The sequence below is a fragment of the Mytilus galloprovincialis genome, chromosome 12, assembly GCF_965363235.1.
Source record: "Mytilus galloprovincialis chromosome 12, xbMytGall1.hap1.1, whole genome shotgun sequence".
Classification (NCBI taxonomy): domain Eukaryota; kingdom Metazoa; phylum Mollusca; class Bivalvia; order Mytilida; family Mytilidae; genus Mytilus; species Mytilus galloprovincialis.
This window is the reverse complement of record NC_134849.1, coordinates 52,368,302-52,390,164: the sequence shown is the minus strand read 5'-3', so window position 1 is coordinate 52,390,164 and position 21,863 is coordinate 52,368,302. Positions and strand designations below refer to the sequence as shown.

The following is a 21,863-nucleotide window of genomic DNA, read 5'->3' as shown; positions in this document are numbered from 1 at the left end:
AGAATAAAAAAAGAACGTCACCCTAAAATTTTACCTTTTCAGAAGCTGTTATCAAATGATAATGTAACAATACAACAAAATATAAAGGTATGCATCATCTAAATTACCAGGTTTTACACCTAATGATAATCTGTGATGAAAGAAAATACATGATTATGTGTTACGGTTCGTTTCTTCGATAAGTATTTGTAAATGTCATAGCATGTTAGATTATAAACAAAAATACTGTTCTCCGAGGAATAATCAAAACATAATGTCCCGATTCAAAGATCAAAATCAAATGGTCAAACACATCAAACGAATGGACAACAACTGTCATATTCCTGTCTTGGTTCAATCATGTTCTTAAATAAGAAAGTGGGGAAAAGGGGGGGTGTAAACTGGTTCTGTAGCTCGCTAAACATTTCACTTGTATGACAGTCGTATACATTTAATTATATATACAGCGATGTGTAAAAAAACCACAGACATAATAGGGGAAATTGTCAAAATAGGGGAAAAGCAGTAAACGTTGTGTAATTATTCCAATCACTGTAAAAACAAACAAATATATACACAAACATTTACAATGGCTCTATAACACAATGACGGGATGTATAAGTACATATCTAGAGCCAAGCCACATACAAGAAAGAAACACAAAAAGCCTCACAGACAATTTAATCATATTAGTAAAAACGAACAACAAGAATACAAAAGTTATCATACAACAAAAATTACTTCTTTTAAGATATACTTGAGAGTTATATTGAATTCAGTATGTCTGTATTTCGTATCACCAATTGTCCTTATAAAGAGTCTAACTTTTCAGAAAATGTCAGGTGCATCTGGGGTTTCTGAAAACACTATTTACATCTATCTAGAAGACAAATTAGTTATAGCTACAAATGTCTGAATTTTGCTCATGGTCTCAATGTATGTAAATTTTGGTAAACGTCAAGAATTTCGTCAATGAAACTGAAAAAGTACGTAGGCAATTGTAAACAATTATAAAATTTTCAAACATTTTCTGATTAATTAAATCATCGTTGATTAATCAACATGATACTAAGGATTTTGATAGGAAAACATAAAAAAAAATAATTCTCTGTACAAAAATGTGTTCTTTCGACAATACAAATAAATATAGTCTCAGGACTGAATGTTTTTGGTGCAAAAACAAATGATGTTCTATATTATTTCTAGAATAACGTTCTGCACTTTAATTTCCTTGCAATTCTCAAAATATCTTTTTTAACAAGTTCAAGCACGACCGAGATACACTGGGATATACCAGTTTACACACCAATAACCTCTAAAAATGTGTTGCAGCCTTTTAATGCTTAACCAGTCATGAGCAATTTTCAATTAACTTTTCAGTACATTGGCTAGTAGTTCCCATTAAATGTACACTTGACATTTTGCAACTAAGAAGTAGGCCACAATATTGACTTTATTCGTTATGCAAAAGATTCTTAAATGAAATAACACCTACCGCACACATTTTACTTTTACAAATTAGATATTATGCAACTTTAGGCGTACAAGAAACGAAATAATCTTAAGTTTTAATTCATTTGATCTCAAGTTTTCCCCTGAAGATGATGCGCCAAGCTGATTCATGATTTTTGTAGGAATTCGATTTTATTGAAAAATTATACATTTTTCAAGATTTAATGCATTCATTAACATGATTAATGTCTTTTTATTAATCATTCATGTCATTAGACTAGAACAAACAGTTATAATTTGTGTTTTTTTTTTCAATCTCAATTTGTTTGTAACTCATTCAGGCCCTTATCTGGGGAAAATATTTCGTCTTCAATACTCCTCATCGTTTTGTCCGCCTATTAGTGCACATCACAAAAGTTGCCGTAAAATTTTGACGTCGTAATAGAAAATATATGACGGCACAATGGAAAAGTGATTGTTGTATGACGTCTAAAGTTCATGCGGGACATTAGCGGGTCAAGCAGGAATAGCCAATATGTTTATATAAACGGAGGGGCAAACTGTTACAGTTTCTAACAAATCGAAGATGAAATGTTCTAGGGAAATATCTGTATTCATAATTAGTCTAAATATTCGCCAAATGTTATCGCCATTAAAGAATCATAAGGGTCTCTGGTAGGGTTTTGCGATATATTTTGAAATTTGTTTTTATGTCTAACATAAAGTTTTAGTCTTAAAAGTATAACTACGACTGCATTTTATCTTTCTTTAAAGAACACAAATTTCTATTAATATTAACTTAGGCAGTTGAATATCGACACACGTTCCAGCACCTAGTTGAATATTTTTTAACACCTAGTTGAATATTTTTTAACACCTAGTTGAATATTTTTTAACACCTAGTTGAATATTTATTCCAGCACCTAGTTGAAATATTTAATAATGAAACGAACCGGACACTAACTTCACATACATACAATTGTTGTAACTTTGGGTATCTTGACTAACTTTAAATTTACTTGTTCTTTAAGTAATGCTCCGTCTTACAAATCTTTCGGTTCTTTTAAACTTGCTCGAAGAAAATGTAGCTTTGTTAATTCATTGGTCAACGAAGATAATATGAGTCTTTCAAAATTAAAAAGACCTTTCATTTAAGACCTTTTATTTGACAGTATTTTTAGCAGAGTAAGTATGAAATGTGACTGATGATTATGAAAGTATTGATAATAAAAGTAATATTGTTTCGATTGCAATCACTTAATATGTACTATATCATGTACATAAAATGTATGTATTTGTAGCACCTGGCTTTTCTTAAAAAAAATCTATGGTCTTATTAAATGTTAAAACTGTTGATCTCCATTATCCATCATTATTCTAAATGTCAATATGTATGCCTCGTTGAAAGATGCAGAAAGCGAAAATTAACTAAGTACTTTTCAAATAAAAAAAAGTACATAATATTTATCTTACTATATATATCTCTATTCTGACGCCCAACACGCGAAACAAGGAATGTGTTTTTTAATTTGATAGATATTTTTTGTGTTTTTGTATATGTTTGTTTTTCTGAGATTGTAACACAGTGATGACTGCTGTAACCTTATTTTTACTATTTTACTGATTATGTCTGTTTTGTTCTCGCATCGTTGTAAAAACAACAGAATATGATGCGACTGTCATTAAAGTGAGAGGTTTAGCGCTTTAAAACCAGGTTCAATCCACCATTTTCTACATTTACCAAGTAAGGAATATGACAGTTGTGAATTCGTTTGATGTGTTTTATCATTTGATTTTGACATTTGATTATGAACTCTCTTTTTTTAATTTTCCTCGGAGTTTAGTAAATTTGTGATTTTACTTGGATACATGTTCATTTATTACTGTTAAAACATTGAAAAGCCACGGAAATGTAAAATACTTATCTATTTAAAATTAGATTTCCTTCCTGTGCAACTATATTTGAAAAAATAAATATCCTATTTTAAATAAACTTATTCTAAGATTTTACCTGTAAAGCACTCTAACTACATATGTATGATATGTTCATTATTATATATGAAATAAAAACCTAGATTGAAACCCATTTGTAGCCGACAGGTTTTGTCGATGTGTCAATGGCATTCACACATAACAGATTTCAATGCGGGGTTTGATTCCCTGTGAAGGCATAACGTCGCTGGGCTTCTAAAATGTTGTAAATAACAAATTTTTCAAGAAAAAAAATATCTCACAAACAGGCTTTGAAAATTTTGGCAAAATGCATGCTTCCATAATGTCGTATGTGAACTTAAACATTTTTGTAAATAGCAGTGAAATAAAAACTTTGACATTTCTGGATTATCCAAGAACTTAAATTATTTTCACAGAAATAGAGAAATGTACAATTATTTTTTTCCCAAAGCCATTCGACAACGATTTTCAAGTTTTCATACAAGATTTTGGAAGCAAACTTTACAAAGAACTGATATTGGCAATTTTGTAATATGTCTTGTTTCGCACATTTTGATTGGTCTAACTGTAAGCTATTTTGTAATACAAAAGATTTCCACCCGCCCAGACCATTGGTGTCAAGAAGTATTTTTAGCCAAAAAAGTCATATACGACATTTTAGAAGCCCAGCGACGATATACAAATTACAAAAGTAAAATCTAAGTTTTAAAATCAGATCTATTAGTGAACAAAAATTAGTAAATAAGCTAATTCAAACTAAGTGTGTGTTTGAATATACGCCTGAGGCGGCCTATGGTTACCCGTTGGTATCTATGGTTTGATAATTTGTGTATAAATTATCAAACCATAGGTACCTATGGTTGACCATAGGCAACCTCAGGCGTATATCCAGACACCCCTTAATTAAATTAGGCACACAGACGAATCCAACGCTATTGTTTGGTGAGTCAATTTCAGCATAAAATTCTACAAAAAGAAACCACGGTAAATGACTTGGCTGACGTCACGGTAATGGTCTCAATGCAAATAGTTGTGTACGTGTAGAAAAGCCAAACAGACCTTCGCAGCATTTACTTTACAAATGTGTAGACTTGTTGAATGTAAATCGTCGAAGCATTTAAATTGCGGTTCGATCCATGTTATACGCATCTATCACATTGAATCTAAGATAACGGATACAACAGACACAGTTAATTCTGCCTCATATCTTGACTCACACCTAAAATTCGACAATAAGGGGCAGTTGAAAACAAATTTTTATGACAAAGGAGATCATTTCAGCTTCCTAATTCTAAACTTTGCATTTTTTTGAAGAAAAATAACAAGCAGCGACTTTATACGGAATATATATGATCAAGTTGCGACGATAATCCATGGCTTGTGTGTCTCATCATGATTTTTGTGATAGAGAGTTAGTGTTTACAATGTAGCTATTAAACCAAGTGTTCTAGGTGGTGAAATTGAAATCATCCCTTCGTTATTTTACCGAAGCAACCACGAGGTAGTTGTCAGAGTATGTACATTTACAAAACTGCATTTCAGGATCCGATAAAGGTTTAAATGTATAGATAACCGTTAGCAAAGACCTTATAGAGATGAAGATAAATACTCGGTGTCAACTTTACAATCGTTTCAGTGATATATCATATATGCTAGCGGTGTTATTTTATCTACCTTTGCAGATTTCCTTTTAATGTCTATGTATTATCATGTCACTTTTAGACGAGGCTTGGTAATCATAACACGGCTTTCAAATGTTTGGCTTTCAATGTTCCTGATAAAAGATGACCAGGTGGGCACCACGGCGTATGACATTTTTATAGTATTAGTGGCATGTTGTGTATTCTCGTATATATATATATATAATTTTATTTGTACTTTAACGAGAGGTTGTCTTTATCAAATGTAATTGTAAGTTTGCTGAAAGTTTTTAATCAAGTAAAGTTGTGTATCTATGATGGAATCATGTCTGATTAGGATTGCTCATACGATTTTGTCAATATCAATAAAACTATTTGGTGTTTCACAAAAATTATATATTCAACAATAAAACGGCAATTTGTTTCAAGTAAGATGGCATTCATCAACAACTGTCTTACAAATTGGTGATTGACGACTGGAAAAAAATTATAATAATATTCAAACTAGGGAGATAACATATATTCTGGGGTTCTTCGTATAGGAATATTTCCAACAATACACATGTATTTTGCTGCTATATCTAGTCCGTTTTTAATGGTGTATTGGAATATCGACTTGACAACTGTCTGGTGCGAACAAATATGTATATACAAACACAGGCAGATTTTAATTAAGACTGAATTTAGAATGAAATGTAACATATTCACACTACCAAAACAAGAAAAACGATTTATCTAGTATGCAATGTTTTCTAGCACTCAGAGTGTTGATTTTCAAATGACGGAGTAAAATATTTGACAATAATACAAATTTACTATAAATAAACGCCTTATCTTTATATATGTGGTATAATTTTGTTAAGACATCTACCCGCTGTCAAGAGAAAACCATCTTGACAGATTTAAAATTCAGAAAGAACACCTTCAATTCAAAAGTCTTTATTCTGTTTCAGTACAGCACATTTTATCAAGACATTAAATAATTTCAACGACTCAATCCATAAAATATTTCATTGAGTCAATACGGGTCTAGATGTTATATCTGTGCGTTCTATCACGTCTGATCATGTCTGCAGCTTTCTCCCCAATCATCATGGCTGGTGCGTTTGTATGACCTGAAGGAAGATATCTCATAACGGATGCATCTGCCACTCGGAGGTTCTTGATACCAATAACCCTGTTAGACAAAAGTATGTTGATTTGTAAAACTAAAGAATGGCCACTGTAATATTTGTTCATATCTGTTATGAAATAAAATCGAAACTTTGCTGCATTAAAAGTGTTTATATTTTATTTAAGGTTATTTCGAGTAGTCAAAAAAATATATATTAGTCAGTACTGATAATGTTATCCTAGATTCCATTTTTAAGGAATAATTAATTAAAAAAACGTGTAGGACGTAACGGTCACACGTTATGACGTTCAGCCAACCAGAAGGCGTGATACATCAACAATTAAATCATTCACAAAATATGTTCACTTACAACATAACTGAAGCAGAGAATTACACGAATATTGCATACTTCGTATGCGTTACATTAACGATATTTGAATAACAGAATTAACAATAAATTAAGAATATGAAGAAGAAAGTTTAAAATGTATAATTATAATCCTTGTACCTTTTAAACACTATCTTTTTGTATTGGCTTATAATTTCATACACATAAAAATATCTTAACATGAGGTTATTTTCATTCAGTGTTTGAATTTTGTTTGAAGCGCAAGCAACATACAGAAAATACAAAGCATCAATGTACAAAAAACTGGCAGACGACGAATGACTTCAGAATATTTCCATGATATAATTTTTAATCTTAAAATCAAAGAGTCCAAACAGTAGTGGTTCCTTTACCTTTCATTTCAAACGTTGTTAAAAATAAAAATCTGTTATGAATAATAATTTTGAAAAGACAGTTGTAGATGTTTTGAGGTACGATACAAAATATGTTGTGAAATTAACTATACCTTAATCTTGAATCAACAACAACCGACGGGTCATTAACTGACCCCATTCTACATGTGCCTATAAAATGAGATGCCGTTGTCATAAAATGACGTCCAATACACCTCCAGTAATTATCCGAATCAAAAATGTATTCACTACAATGTCCAGGTACATCTTGTCTAACCAAAGTAGCCCCGATAGATTTCCATGCTCGAGTTTGTTCTAATGAACGCATAAACCGAATGCCTGAAATTATATTTGAACGTGATCCAATACAATAGCGTATGATATACCTTATGTGAAATATCTTATTGACAGAAAGTTTATTGTGTGTTTTTGTTAAATATATTTTCTCCAATAATTGTGATTACAGAATTTTGTAAAAATATATAAACGTATGCAATTGACTATTGACAAGTGAAAAAAAAATCTGGACTGCTTTCACAAAGGGAATAATTTTAAAATTAAACAATAAATTAAGGTGGTACCTAATACTACAGGGAGAAAACTCTGTAAAATCAGCTAAACGTTTTAATTATATTCTGTTGTTAAGGGAGTATTAAGCTTCTCAATGATCAAAATAAATGTTTGTCAAACTGCTATATAACCAGTGTAATTTTTCTGATATAACAGTTGGTTCAACTTTTTAAATTCTTTTATTTTTTAGTCAAAGGGTCAAAGTAAATACTTTGTCAAAATGTTAAGAAAATTAAACGAGCCAATGTGTCTCCCTTATGCAAAACTCCGATTCCTTTCACGGATTTGGCTATACTTTTTGGACCCTTCTGATTATAGCTCTTCATCTTTTATGTAAGCTTTGGATTTCAAATATTTTGGTTAAAGGCATCACTGAAGAGACATGTATTGTCGAAATGCGCATCTGGTGCAAGAAAATTGGTACCGTTTATTTTATTAGTTAAAGTGTTGGGTACCACCTTAATTGAAACAAAAACACTATTTTAACGATAGATAATGTCAATTATTGCAATACTGGTACTTTCAATCAAGTACATGTCGAACAATACTTTCCATTCTACTGTTAATACTGTTTGTGGTAAAGTCCATTTGACGAGGCTCAGTACTTGTACATCCCGTCATTGTGTTGTTTAATCTTCATTTTCGTTTTTACTGATGTGCTGTGTATGTTTGCCTGTTTGTGATTCTTTGTTGATTTGTTTGTTTTTATAGTGATTAATATTATAACAAGTGTTGACTGCTATACCCCTACTTTTGACATTTTTTGTTTGTTTGATTTGTTCAAACATCGATGTCAATATAATTAAATTTAATACGACTGTTGAGGTTGAGTAGCTATAAATCCAGATTTAATTCCCCATTTTCTATATAAGAAGATGCCTATACAAAGTCCAGAATATTACAGTTGTTATCCATTCGTTTGATTTGTTCGATTTGCTATTTGATTCGAGACTTTCCGTTTTAATTTTTCATTTGATGAGGGACTTTCCGTTTTGATTTTTCCTTTAGAGCTCAGTATCGTTATTTTACTTTTTCTATCAAGGTGTTACAGAATAGTTGTTACATCATTATTATACCTCTTACAAAGTCTTCAATGTCCTCTGGGTGAGAAAGATATCGTGGATCTATAATAGGAGAACTAAATGGCGAATTGTCCGAAAGCCGCAAATAACCTTTACTTCTAGGTTGTAATAAGAACATTCTCGCTATAAAACTGTTTTCAGCAACACGTTTTAAATGTTCTTTTACAATCTGAAATGTAACATTTGTACGAAATACTAACCATGTGTAAAACACCCTAATGTTATGTGTGTCGTGTTATTAGAACCGCATTGCCTTAGATTTTAAATTTAAGGTGGTACCTAACACTACAGGGAGATAACTCTGTAAAGTCAGCTAAACGTTTTAATTACGTTGTGTTGTAAAAGGACTATTAAGCTTCTCAATGATCAAAATTGGTGTTTGTCAAATTGCTATATAACCAGTGTAATTTTTCTGACAAAACGGTTGGTTCAAAATTTTTAAAATTTTTATATTTTTGTCCAAGGGTCAAAGTAAATATTTTGTCAAAATTTTATGAAAATTAAACGAGCCAAATTAATTTTAGTGAAAGTGTTGGGTACCACCTTAAATAGATATTTTTGCAAAAATAATATTTAACAAAATTCAATCACGATGAAAATATTTGTTTAGAGAACAAATTAAGTTCTCTTCACTGTTAGTTAATTACGATATGCAAATTGTTTGTCTGGGGTTAAACATAACTTAAACATTATTGAGACTTACTCATTGACCTATTTAACATATATTATATACACTTCAAATTTGTAAAAATAAGATTTGAATAGAATCGTTCAAAAGTACAGTCTTTTGGTACGTTAATCTGTGGTTTGTATTCCAGCTAAACTAGACTGCTGTCCTAGAACAGAAAAAATGTTCAAAAAGATACTTAAAATTAATTTAAAGTTATTGTATATACTTCTTTTTTAAATGCCGGATATGGCTTACGAACAAAACCCTCTTCGTAGGCCCGGTTAGTTAACAGAAGTTCAATTTGTGGACCTCTTGTATATAGCGGGTTGACATTTTGAAAAATTATTCCTTCAACTGCGTTTCTTGAAAAAAGTCCTACAAAATACATATTAAGATATTGATATAGACGTGTTTATAATTCGAAGGTTTTTCAATTTTTACTTTTCATGTGTTTACTCGGCGTAGTCATATGATAAAACATAGTTTTCTATTTAGACCGTTATAATGTGTTGTTTATTTGTATTTGGTATTTGTTACTCAAGCATTACTGATAGGTCTTAAGTAAATAAAAACAAACGCCTGTACCAAATACCCTGTTTTAAAAATTTTGTATTCAATTTTGTTTACTTTATATTATGCAAATGCCTAACGGTATTTTAAATAACACTTTACACAATAAATGAATCTTATCACTTTAGAGTTATTGTTTCGTGGCACATTTGATAAAAATAATACAAACGTAAGCATGAAAAATTGGAACCTGAAAAAAATCATTAAATGTTTTAAGTTTCATTACTTGCCTTTTCTGTTGAAAATATAATCAAGAATTCTTTCTGGTTCTGAAGCCTTTTTTTGGTTAATATTCAATGGCGCAGTTATGTTATATTGAACAGCAAACAGCAAGTGATCATACAAATTCTGTCCAACAGGTAGATCAACTTTTAATGGTATCTGTAGAAGGAGACATATCATATCTTTGATATTTTCTTAGCTGAACATTTTTGTTTCGAGGGGCACTGATGAGTCTTTCGTAGACGAAACGCGCGTCTGGTGTAAGTATAAAGTTTGAATCGTGATGGGTTTATTTAACCTATTGTAAAAGCTGATTATTCGCTTATATTATGACATAACCTCATGATTAGCAGAAGCGCTTCCATATCTACATGTGTGGCTCTTGTTTTCTCATGAGTTCATGTCGTTAGATTTTGTTTATTACATTGATTGATGTACGTCATCGATTTATTACATGTGTACGGTGGTAAACTACTATTGGCAACGTATGCATATGTATATTCAGTAGAATAAAACACGTTTTTTTGGTGTTTCTGTTCAAATGAGCTATTGTATTGTCTGGACGAAACATTTCAATGCTTCTCATTTTTTGTTTGAATAAGTACATCTTACTCCAAATTTGTTTATCACGTTTTGAATTTTGAAATAGTGTACATATTAACATATTTTCATAAAAGAAACCAATCAACTACAAATCAATGAAAGTATAGCATATACATCAATGATAAAGCACGCAGACGACACAAATAAACAAAAGATAGTAAAAAGCAGTAAATAATCATTGAAGATTGAAGTGAAATGTTATCTGAATATGAATAAGCTGTTCAGCTGTTTACTTCGAATAAGACTTCTTTAAATCCAACAAAAGTTTGCATGAAATTGGTGAGTGGCATTCATTTCAATTTCTGCTTTGGACCAACGATAACGAAAAACATAGTTAATCGGTTTCAACTAGAATGTATGTGTAAGCAAAAACAAAACAAAAACAAAGCTACCAAAACGTGCGAGATATCCTACGTATTCCCAATTGCAAAACGTGAAAACACCTTTTTTGTATATTACCTTCATTTGTTGAAGATGTTTGCGAGGGCCGATTCCCGAGAGCATCAAAATCTGAGCAGAGTGTATGAATCCAGCTGAAAGAATAACTTCATGTTTTGCAAATATCCGTTGTCTCTTTCCATCTTTGATAAATTCAACTCCAACAGCTTTGTTATTTCTTATTAAAACCTGTATGTCATAGATAATAGATAAATGTTTAGTTTTTATCTACAAGCAGGAAAGATATACAATGGGATTCAAACATAATTTAGTAAAATATTTGTATATCGAAAAATAATTCCAATGTGAATGCACTTAAGTTGAAGGATAAATTTTAATTTCAAATTTAATATTAGATTCATAGTCATTTTTATTGTAAAAAAAAATGAAAACAAGACGTAAAATAAGTTATATGCGTCCGAAGCGCTTTGTCTGGATTTACCTTCCTCTGGAACGCTCAAAGGGCCAAACGTTTGAAATTCGAAGCCGAAACCGTTGAAGACCTATGTGACAAAAATACTTAAAATAAATAGCCAAACTCATTTAAAGTCAACTTTGCCTAAGGGAGTTAAAACCTTAGTTTCTAAATAATTTCAAAATTTATAAAAGGACAATTTTAGAAAGGTTTATCAGTACTAACTACTGAGCTAATGATACTCTCGGGGACTGATAGTCCACCAGCAGAGGTATTGACCCGGAAATTGAAAATTGTGTTAGGCAGTCATTTTCACTTTAGACAAATTTCGCCCTTAAATAAACACATTTAAGAACTTTTTATTACCGTCCATTGGAATTCCGTGCTGTCATTTAGTCTTGGCGACATACTCAAGAGTTATGAATTACTTATTAAATTGTATATAGAGTAAAAGAGGGACGAAAGATAACAGAGGGATAGTCAAACTCATAAATAAAAAAATAAAGCTAAAAATAAAAAAACAAACAGACAAACAATAGTACACATTATACAACATAGACAACTAAAGAATAAGCAACACGAACCCCACCAAAAACTAGGGGTGATATCGGGTGCTCCGGAAGGGTAAGCAGATCCTGCTCAACATGTGGCACCCGCCGTGTTGCTCATGTTAGAACAAATCCGGTAAATAGTCTAGTTCGGTAGGTCACATTCATTAAAGGGAAGAGGATTGTAGTTACGACGTAAGGAACATATCCGATATCATTTGTGAAAAGGTTATTTCATAACGGCCAACCAACTCATGATGGCGTAAAATTCAAAATCAAAGTATAAACTATACGTATGTATTGCCGGCTTATGCTCTGCCGTTGCCGTTTAAAATTGTTGTGCATGTATCACAGTTTTATCGGGACTGTTGTGTTCTCTATAAAACCTATTGCTTTTATGGACATGGTAGCAAAGATACCTCCAGTATTGAAACCGCTTGTACAATAATACTATAACACAACATTTACTAAGGGCAATAACGAGTTATCTCTCTTCTTCATTATTTGCAATCTCTTAATTGTTCCGACTTTGATAGTAGAGTACTAAGAATTGCGCATGGTCATAGACGTTCTTTAAAGTAAAACATATAGAAACAGAAACTCGTTACCTTTGTTACATGGGATCGCAAACTGACTTGCAAGTTGCGTCTTTCTAAGGCTGGCCTAAGGTAACAGGTCGATGTACTGCAACGTTTGCCGTCTTTGACATTCATCTGATTTTTACAAAAACCTAAAATATTATATGTAAAACAAACAAACTGTTTCCTGCTATATTGGGCTGAGTTAAAGACCATAAATACTATATGTAGGAAAAGTTGAAATCAAGAATGTTTTGTTTGAATAAGAGGAATTCTTTTCAAGGAAGGATTTATTCCTCCCTAAGACAAGATACTTGCATTTAAGTTGGCTATTCTTTTTTTATGAAACGAAGCATTACCAACTCTTTTAATGTGTCTTTTATTTGCAATGGGGAGTACTTTTGTAAAGTGTAGAAAAAGTCAAATGTTGTAATACTATTGTAAGATAAAAGAGTCTTAGATTGTATGTACTCTAATAGATCTTTGGAATTGTTTAGTATCAACATCTGATTCACGCCACCTCTAAAACAAACAGTTTCGCAATAGCTTTTAAGCTTTGATTGCTGATGGAATAGATATTTATTATTTAGAAAGAGGTTTCGTGGAGTAATTGGAAGACCTACCAGTATACCGTTATTTGTAAGGACACTTATTGGCCATGGGTACTGAATACAGTTATGTAAGATATAGTTCTATATCTTTGGTTGAAATTCAAAAGGAACATAGAACAGACCTATTATCAAGGATTTCCTCTTTAGTAAGTGTCATGAGGGTATATGTTGAGTTTTAAAGTGACTTTTAAATCATTGTTAAAAAATGGCGGGTTAAACCTGCTTTTTTTAACTAGTTGATAATCACACTTCTCTGAGAGTTTTGTTTGATAGTTTCATTAAACAAATTAATTTGTTAAGAACCCCGGTCCGATCCAACCAGGACTTAATTTAGCTCACTCTGTTCCTTTACTAATGCTCTTATGACTGACAGTATCAATACTAAATTCTAGATTTAATTTTCTTAGTATAAGTGCATCCTTCATTTTATGTTTTTACTTATTTTGTTTTTATTTTGACTTGTTTAATGGTAAAATAGATTAACTAGATTTGAATAAAGGCAGCAAACTGTAAACTCTTGTTTTCAGTTTTCTTTGATCGCTCTAGATAATAACTACCGACCGTGCAAGACACGTATGTGTATTCATTATAGTGAAAAACCACCCTAATAATCTACATATCAGATCTTAGCATATTACTGTTTGTTTTGTGTGCACGGCATTTATGATGTCATTTCTAATAGACAGACAAAATATTACAGTCATTCCTTATAATTTAATTTAAAGCCAGAGTAAATTATAAGAAAAACAACGTTGAAGACGTCACGGTCACATGAAGAAATTACGTCCATGAGCTGATAGACAAAAAAAACAATCATCTAATCAGAAGACGCGTTACATTCAAAATTAAATTATTAACTTGTAAACTACCTATCGGATCATCACTATTACAATCTACTGTAGAAAATCCAATTTCTTTTGCCGCTGTTTGGTAAAATGGCTGTAAAATACTCCCAGTAGTCTCTTTTATTACTATAGGTCCATGAAGTCCTCGTAAAGCTATAAAACATTTGAACTTTCATATATGACTGAAACGAAATTGTCTGCAATTGATTATAAACCAATCCTTCTGTTCATGATTTTTGATAATTTGGTGTACTTTGTGATTAATTTAAAAAATATAAGCAGTATATAGAAAGGGTATATATATATGTATAAAGACTCATTTTGCCAATAATGATATAAGATTGCTCCATTCCATTTGCAACATTTAAACCTTACCAAAGATAATAGGTAATAGCTTTATACTTCAGATCTTCATTTTGCATTGAATTTAAACAGCTAGATTATAAATAATATTAAGAATTTGAAAAACATGGAATTATGAATATAAGTTTAAAAAGGTTATGTCCAACTTGGCTAAGGCCTCTATGCTTGGTATATATCTACCTTAGGTTTTCAAGGAATTTTAATTTAATTACAACAATAAAGAGATGTGGAATGATTTTCAAAATCTAACAAAACAGCTTGTAAATTTATTTTAATGGCATAACAACTCTACTCTTTCCTCCTATAGTTGATTGGTTAAAGGACTGACTATGTGTATTTGATACAAGGTGTCTCAAAAACTATAGGTTTAGTTATCATACATGCTTAGTTACCATATGAGGTAAGTAAGGAGTATATCCACTATCAAAACAAAAAAGATCCCATAACCCTTTATAAAAACAACAAAGTGTTGAGGAAAACTCTGAAAGGGTTATTTAGACGAGGAAATTAATGATAAAAAGTTGAAATAAGTTCATAAAACATAGTTAAAGCTACCAAGTTTTTATTGTAGGCATAATGGTGTTAATTTCCCTAGAAAACAAACTAGTTAAGAGCCTGTGTCGCTCACCTTGGTCTATGTGCATCTCAAACAAAGAACACAGATGGATTCATGACACAATTGTCTTTGGTGATGGTGATGTGTTTGTAGATCTTATTTTACTGCACATTCTTACTACTTGCAATTTTCTCTATCTCTAATGAACTTGGCCCTTTAGTTAGAGAGGAAAACATTTTGTAAAAAGTTACAAAAATTTACCAAATTAATGAAAATTGCTAAAAATGTATAAAGGACAATATAAGTGGTCAACTGACTATTTTGGTCATGTTGACTTATTTGTAGATTTTTATTTGCTTAACATTATGCTGTTATAGTTAATCTATATCTATAATAATATTCAAGATAATAACTAAAAACAAAATGTCCTTATAGTTTACCAATCGGAGGGCAGCAACCGAACAATCAGTTGTACAATTCATCTGAAAATTACAGGGCAGATAGATAAACAATTTAACACCATGTTAGATGTACTCTAAATGCTTTGGTTTCAGAGTTAAAAGCCGAACTCTAAATTTGACCCCTATGTTTTTTACCCATGGCGGCCATCTTGGGTGGTTGGCTGGTTCACCACAGACAATTTGAAACTAGATAGTCTTATTATTATTGTGGCTAAGTTATGTTAAATTTGGCGCAGTAGTTTCAAAGGAGAAGACTTTTGTAAAAGATAACAAAAATTTAAGAAAAACTGGTAAAAAATGACTATAAAGGGAAAAAACTCCTTAAGGGGGTCAAATCACCATTTTGGTCATGCTGACTTATTTGCACATCTTACTTTGCTGAACATTATTGCTGTTTACAGTTTATCTCATCTAAATAATATTCAAGATAATAACCAAAACCGGAAAGTTTTCTTAAAATTACTAATTCAGGGACAGCAACCCAACAACCGGTTGTACGATTCATCTGAAATTACAGGGTAGTTTATCTTGATATGATAAACAATTTAACTCCATGGCAGATTTGTTCTAAATGCATTGGGTTCAGATTTATAAGCGAAATCTACATTTTACCCCCTTATGTTCTATCTTGAGCCACTGCAGCCATCTTGGTTGGTTGGCCGGATCACTGGACACATTTGTTTCAATAAATACCCCAATGATGATTGTGACGAAGTTTGGTTGATTTTGGCCCAGTAGTTTCAGAGGTAAAGATTTTTGTAAAAGTTTACGACGAAGACGACGGACGACAACGACGACGACGACGGACGATGTACGACGGACGAAGACGACGACGACGGACGATGGACAACGGACGAATGATGCCAAATGATGAGAAAAGCTCACTTGGCCTTTTAAGAAAAAAAGAAATCAGATAGGATTCAACAGATGAAGAAATTGATACATGTAATGAACGATCGAAATGAATTCATAAAAGCTAAACAAAATTCATTGTTGGCATTTGTGTTCTGTATGGACAAATTGAAGTAGTATTTTAACTTTTAAGACATGATCACTTTGCTAGGCCGCTAGTCAAAATATCACATGTGTAGATACTCGTTTGGATAAATTCGTTACACGAGTGCTAGTGACGTAATACGATATATCTGGGTCAGTAAATTCGATATGGAAGAACTCTCAACACGTATAGAATTTACTCACCCGATATATATCGTATTAGGTCAACAATACACCATGTAACTAATAATATGACATCATGTTATTTCTCATTTAATTTAATATATATCCTAACGTTTTAAACGGAGAGAAAAAATGAAAAAAAACAGATAGAATTACAACTCAGATAGTAATAAAGCATCGGTTTTAGTATTCAATGTCTATTTGTTCGTAAAAATTAGTACCTATTTCCGTTAGTTGGATGTCTTCATTTACTAACCTTGAGTAAAGTTTGGTTTGGTAAATATAATACTACAATAGTATTCTCCAAGAATAAAAGTATATCCTACTTGAGTCTCCGTAAGATGTATCTGTAGCATTTTCGAGTTTTCTGAAGAAGGGCAGAACATCGTCGTATCCCCAACCGACTGCCCCTTCGTGTTCCCACTGATCATAGTTGTTACGACTGCCTCTTACAATATTTTGTGCATTTATCGACGATGAACCCCCAAGCACTTTGCCTTGTGCTATGTAAGCTCTCTATGTTTATAATATATGAAATAGAAAAATAAAATGTGCATCTTTCCTGTCAAAAATGTTAAGTATTTTTGAATATCATAATATTTTTTCTCAGTTTTAAATTAAAATAAATTTGGTTGATAGTCTCCTAATATTGAATTTGAATATATATAACAAAATCAGGATAAACTGGTTACACAGAGTTCAATTGTCCTAATACGGTATTAATAGGGTCAATGAAATTCATATCGGGTTTGGCTTCGGGGTGTTTGTGTCCTGTCGATAGCCAAATAGTAAGCAGTAACGGCTAAATCTGCGTTTTTTGTCTGCGCGGGTATCAGAAAATACAAGCTAGCAATACACAAATATATCAACAATACTAACAATAATGTGTTCTATCCTGAATATGTACTAAATATTTTATACTGCTAGAAACAGCAAAATAATTTAGGAAATTTGAGGCCCCAGAGGCATAAAACATGTAAAATTGTCTACCCCTGGGTCATAAAACATACAATTTAACTTGTAAACGCTATGATTTTATGATTTCAAATGTCTTTATGCAATAACTATAACTATGCTTGGAAGTTATGCAAAAATCAGATGTTAGCAGTCATCTCTATAACATTTTAAGTGAATTTATATCTTAATTGGTTATAAAAGGTACCAGGATTATAATTTAGTACGCAAGACGCGCGTTTCTTTTACAAAAGTCTCATCAGTGACGCTCATATTAAAATATTTATAAAGTCAAACAAATATATAGTTGAAGAGCATTGAGGATCCATAAGTCCAAATAGTTGTGCCAAATACGGCTAAGGTAATCTATGCCTGGGATAAGAAAGTCCTTATTTTTTCGTAAAATTCAAAGTTTTGTATACAGGAAATTTATAAAAATGACCATATTATTGATATTCATGTCAACACCTAAATGTTGACTACTGAGCTGGTGATACCCTTGGGGACGAAACGTCCACCAGCAGTGGCATCGACTCAGTGGTGTAAATAGTTATCAAAGTACCAGGATTATAATTTTGTACGCCAGACGCGCGTTTCGTCTACATAAGACTCATTAGTGACGCTCATATCAAAATATTTAAAAAACCAAACAAGTACAAAGTTGAAGAGCATTGAGGATCCAAAATTCCAAAACGTTGTGCCAAATACGGCTAAGGTAATCTATTCCTGGGATAGGAAAGTCCTTAGTTTTCCGAAAAAATCAAAGTTTTGTAAACGGGAAATTTATAAAAATGACCGCAATATTGATATTCATATCAACACCGAAGAGTTGACTACTGGGCTGGTGATACCCTCGGGAACGAAACGTCCACCAGCAGTGGCATCGACCCAGTGTTGTAAATAGTTATCAAAGTACCAGGATTATAATTTTGTACGCCAGACGCGCGTTTCGTCTACATAAGACTCATCAGTGACGCTCATATCAAAATATTTAAAAAGCCAAACAAGTACAAAGTTAAAGAGCATTGAGGATCCAAAATTCCAAAACGTTGTGCCAAATACGGCTAAGGTAATCTATTCCTGGGATAGGAACATCCTTAGTTTTCCGAAAAATTCAAAGTTTTGTAAACGGGAAATTTATAAAAATGACCCCAATATTGATATTCATGTCAACACCGAAGTGTTGACTACTGGGCTGGTGATACCCTCGGGGACGAAACGTCCACCAGCAGTGGCATCGACCTAGTGGTGTAAATAGTTATCAAAGTACCAGGATTATAATTTTGTACGCCAGACGCGCGTTTAGTCTACATAAGACTCATCAGTGACGCTCATATCAAAATATCTAAAAAGCCAAACAAGTACAAAGTTGAAGAGCATTGAGGATCCAAAATTCCCAAAAGTTGTGCCAAATACGGCTAAGGTAATCTATTCCTGGGATAGGAACATCCTTAGTTTTCCGAAAAATTCAAAGTTTTGTAAACGGGAAATTTATAAAAAAAAATAACCACAATATTGAGTGTTGACTACTGGGCTGGTAATACCCCCGGTAACGAAACGTCCACCAGCAGTGGCATCGACCCAGTGGTGTAAATAGTTATATTTATTTTAAATAGGGTAAGTTGTCAATAATTAGAGTTTCAAATTCTTTCAAAAATTGAAATAGGGGAGAGGGTATAAAAATGTACTGTGAAGTAAAAATTTGAGTGTATGCAGTAATTTCTATAAGGCTATAATTCTGGTAAATGAGTATTCATGTGAGAAAAACTGGTTTCAGAGAGTTTTCTATTTGAATAAATGTTTGATTAGGTTGTGTATTGTAAATACAGCTGTTTCTCAAACTACTCCTTTTTTGGGGAGATCTAGATTATTTATAGAAAATTAATTTTGTTTACATACTGGTTCCAAGTCATGCTCTTTGTGTTGCATCTCATAGAGACATAACTTTGGAATGTTACCAGTAAATATACATGTGTATATTGATTATATTGAAATATGTGGTAACCCTAAAGTGGAAGTAGGAGTAATTATGAAAATTAGTGTTAGTTTAAACTATGAGAAGTTCGGGCATATACACGTTGAACATCGATATGCCGCACAGTCCTATAATTTGGCCTTTGAAAAAATAGTAAGGTATATGAACTTTCAATTCCAGGATATGATTTTTTTCAAAACTTCATAGTAAAAGTAATACAGTTTTAGCCGTAAAAGGAGTTCCTATTAGAAGTTCCATTGTCAACATTTACTTTATTCAAAAAATTATTTATATCAAAAAAGATATTACCTCATTTTCATAAGCAAGATGGGAGTACTTTTGTTGAACAGTACGATATCCCCAATCTTTTTCTGAACCTATGAGGGAAGCCCATAGAGATGGTATTTGAGTTACGTCATCAGGTTCCAAATCTGATATTCCAGCTTCCAGCAGAAGAACTGAAGTATCACAATCTTCCGAAAGCCGAGTGGCAACTACACTACCTGCAGAACCAGCTCCCACTACAAAATATAATTACAAAAAAACTAAAGTTTACCTTGTGTAGTCGCTAGCCGTACAGTAAATTCACTTGATAAATAGTCGTGTTTTAGAACTTCTTTTATCCTACAATTAGGTGTCTTATAAACAGATACAGCCCTACAGATATCGCTATGCTGTATCTGTATACTATACAGATATCGCTCTAAAGCTCCACCCACTGCCGGACTAGTGTTGTATGAACATAAAATGGAAAACTAAAATTGAGAATGGAAATGGGGAATGTGTCAAAGAGACAACAACCCGACCAAATAAAAAACAACAGCAGAGGGTCACCAACAGGTCTTCAATGTAGCGAGAAATTCCCGCACCCGGAGGCGTCCTTCAGCTGGCCCCTAAACAAATATATACTAGTCCAGTGATAATGAACGCCATACTAATTTCCAAATTGTACACAAGAAACTAAAATTAAAATAATACAAGACTAACAAAGGCCAGAGGCTCCTGACTTGGGACAGGCGCAAAAATGCGACGGGGTTAAACATGTTTGTGAGATCTCAACCCTCCCCCTATACCTCTAACCAATATAGAAAAGTAAAAAAAGTAAAAGTAAAACTACACGTTTAATAATTTCTTGCGTCCGAAGCGCTTTTCTGGATTTACCTTCATCAGGAACGCTCAAAGCCAAACATTTAAAATCTGAAGATGTATAAGTACCGAAAATCGTTGAAGAGCTCTATGTCAAAAATATCTAATAGAAATAGCCAAATTCATCTAAAGCCAACTTTGCCTGCGGGAGTTGAAACCTTAGTTTCAATATAATTTGAAAATTTATAAACGAAAATTTTTAGTAAAGTTTGTTAAATCATGTCAGTACTGAAGCATTCACTACTGAGCTGATGATACTCCCGGGGACTGATAGTCCATTAGCAGAGGTATCGACCCAGTGATGTAAAAAATAGAAAACAACATGTTTATTAATTTCTACGTGATCTACAGATGTGTATTGCAGTCGCATTCCAATGACGTATTGTTTTACCTAATGCGAATTCGCGATTACTTTTATACGTTCTGCTAGTTTTCGAACATTTCTTCAGAGAAATAAGAATCATGTTTTTGATAACAGTCAAACATATAGCAGTATTTTCTACGACGACAATCATCGACTTCAAAACTTGAATGTTTACATGTTTAAGAAAATCAGCCATGTCTATTTCAGCATACATATTACGTGAATGTCGAGTTCGGTTCATATTCTGAAGCGTAGAACAACTCGTCCACTTCTGTTTAAAATTACACAATGTTTTGTTATTTTTTTTCTACTGTTGAAATAAGTTGTCATGTTAGAATAGATAATTATTCACCTCGGGCGATGTATTATTGTTGACTATTCGACGTTCTTTTTTTATGAACCCATCTCCAGCTGAATCTGAATGTGTGATTTTAGTATTACTACGAGGGCTTCAGGGAATTTTAAATTGACAATAAATGCAACTAGAGGCTCTCAAGAGCCTGTATCGCTCACCTGATTCTACTTGGGTTTTTGAAATCATATAAAAAAATATAAAATTTGGGTAAAAGTAACAACACTTGGCCAGCACCTCATAAGGAAAGGAACATTCATGCTATGTTTGATTTCATTCAATTCAGTGGTTCCTTAGAAGAAGACTTTTGTATGCATTTCCCATAGGGTCCTATATTAAACTAAGTCCCCCCACTGGCGGCCATCTTGGATGTTGTAATGGCAACAAAATAACAACACTTGGTCAGTATCTTATTAAGAAACATTCATGTTATGTTTGGTTTCATTCCATTTAGTGTTTCACTAAAATAAGTCATTTGTATG

At 32.4% G+C, this 21,863-nt stretch overlaps 2 long non-coding RNA genes across 2 annotated transcripts; both read right to left on the bottom strand.

Annotated features, from left to right (window-relative positions):
- Positions 1–6,029: 6,029 nt before the first annotated feature.
- On the bottom strand, positions 6,030–9,568 carry LOC143055487 (uncharacterized). Its single transcript, XR_012972048.1, has 4 exons — positions 9,428–9,568; positions 8,526–8,700; positions 6,993–7,218; positions 6,030–6,201 (listed from the first exon to the last, which is right to left on the bottom strand). It is a non-coding gene; the product is annotated as an uncharacterized LOC143055487 (long non-coding RNA).
- A 3,045-nt stretch (positions 9,569–12,613) lies between these two features.
- LOC143054711 (uncharacterized) lies at positions 12,614–17,100 on the bottom strand. The gene is made up of 3 exons (XR_012971797.1): positions 16,917–17,100; positions 14,056–14,184; positions 12,614–12,727 (listed from the first exon to the last, which is right to left on the bottom strand). It is a non-coding gene; the product is annotated as an uncharacterized LOC143054711 (long non-coding RNA).
- Positions 17,101–21,863: the final 4,763 nt, after the last annotated feature.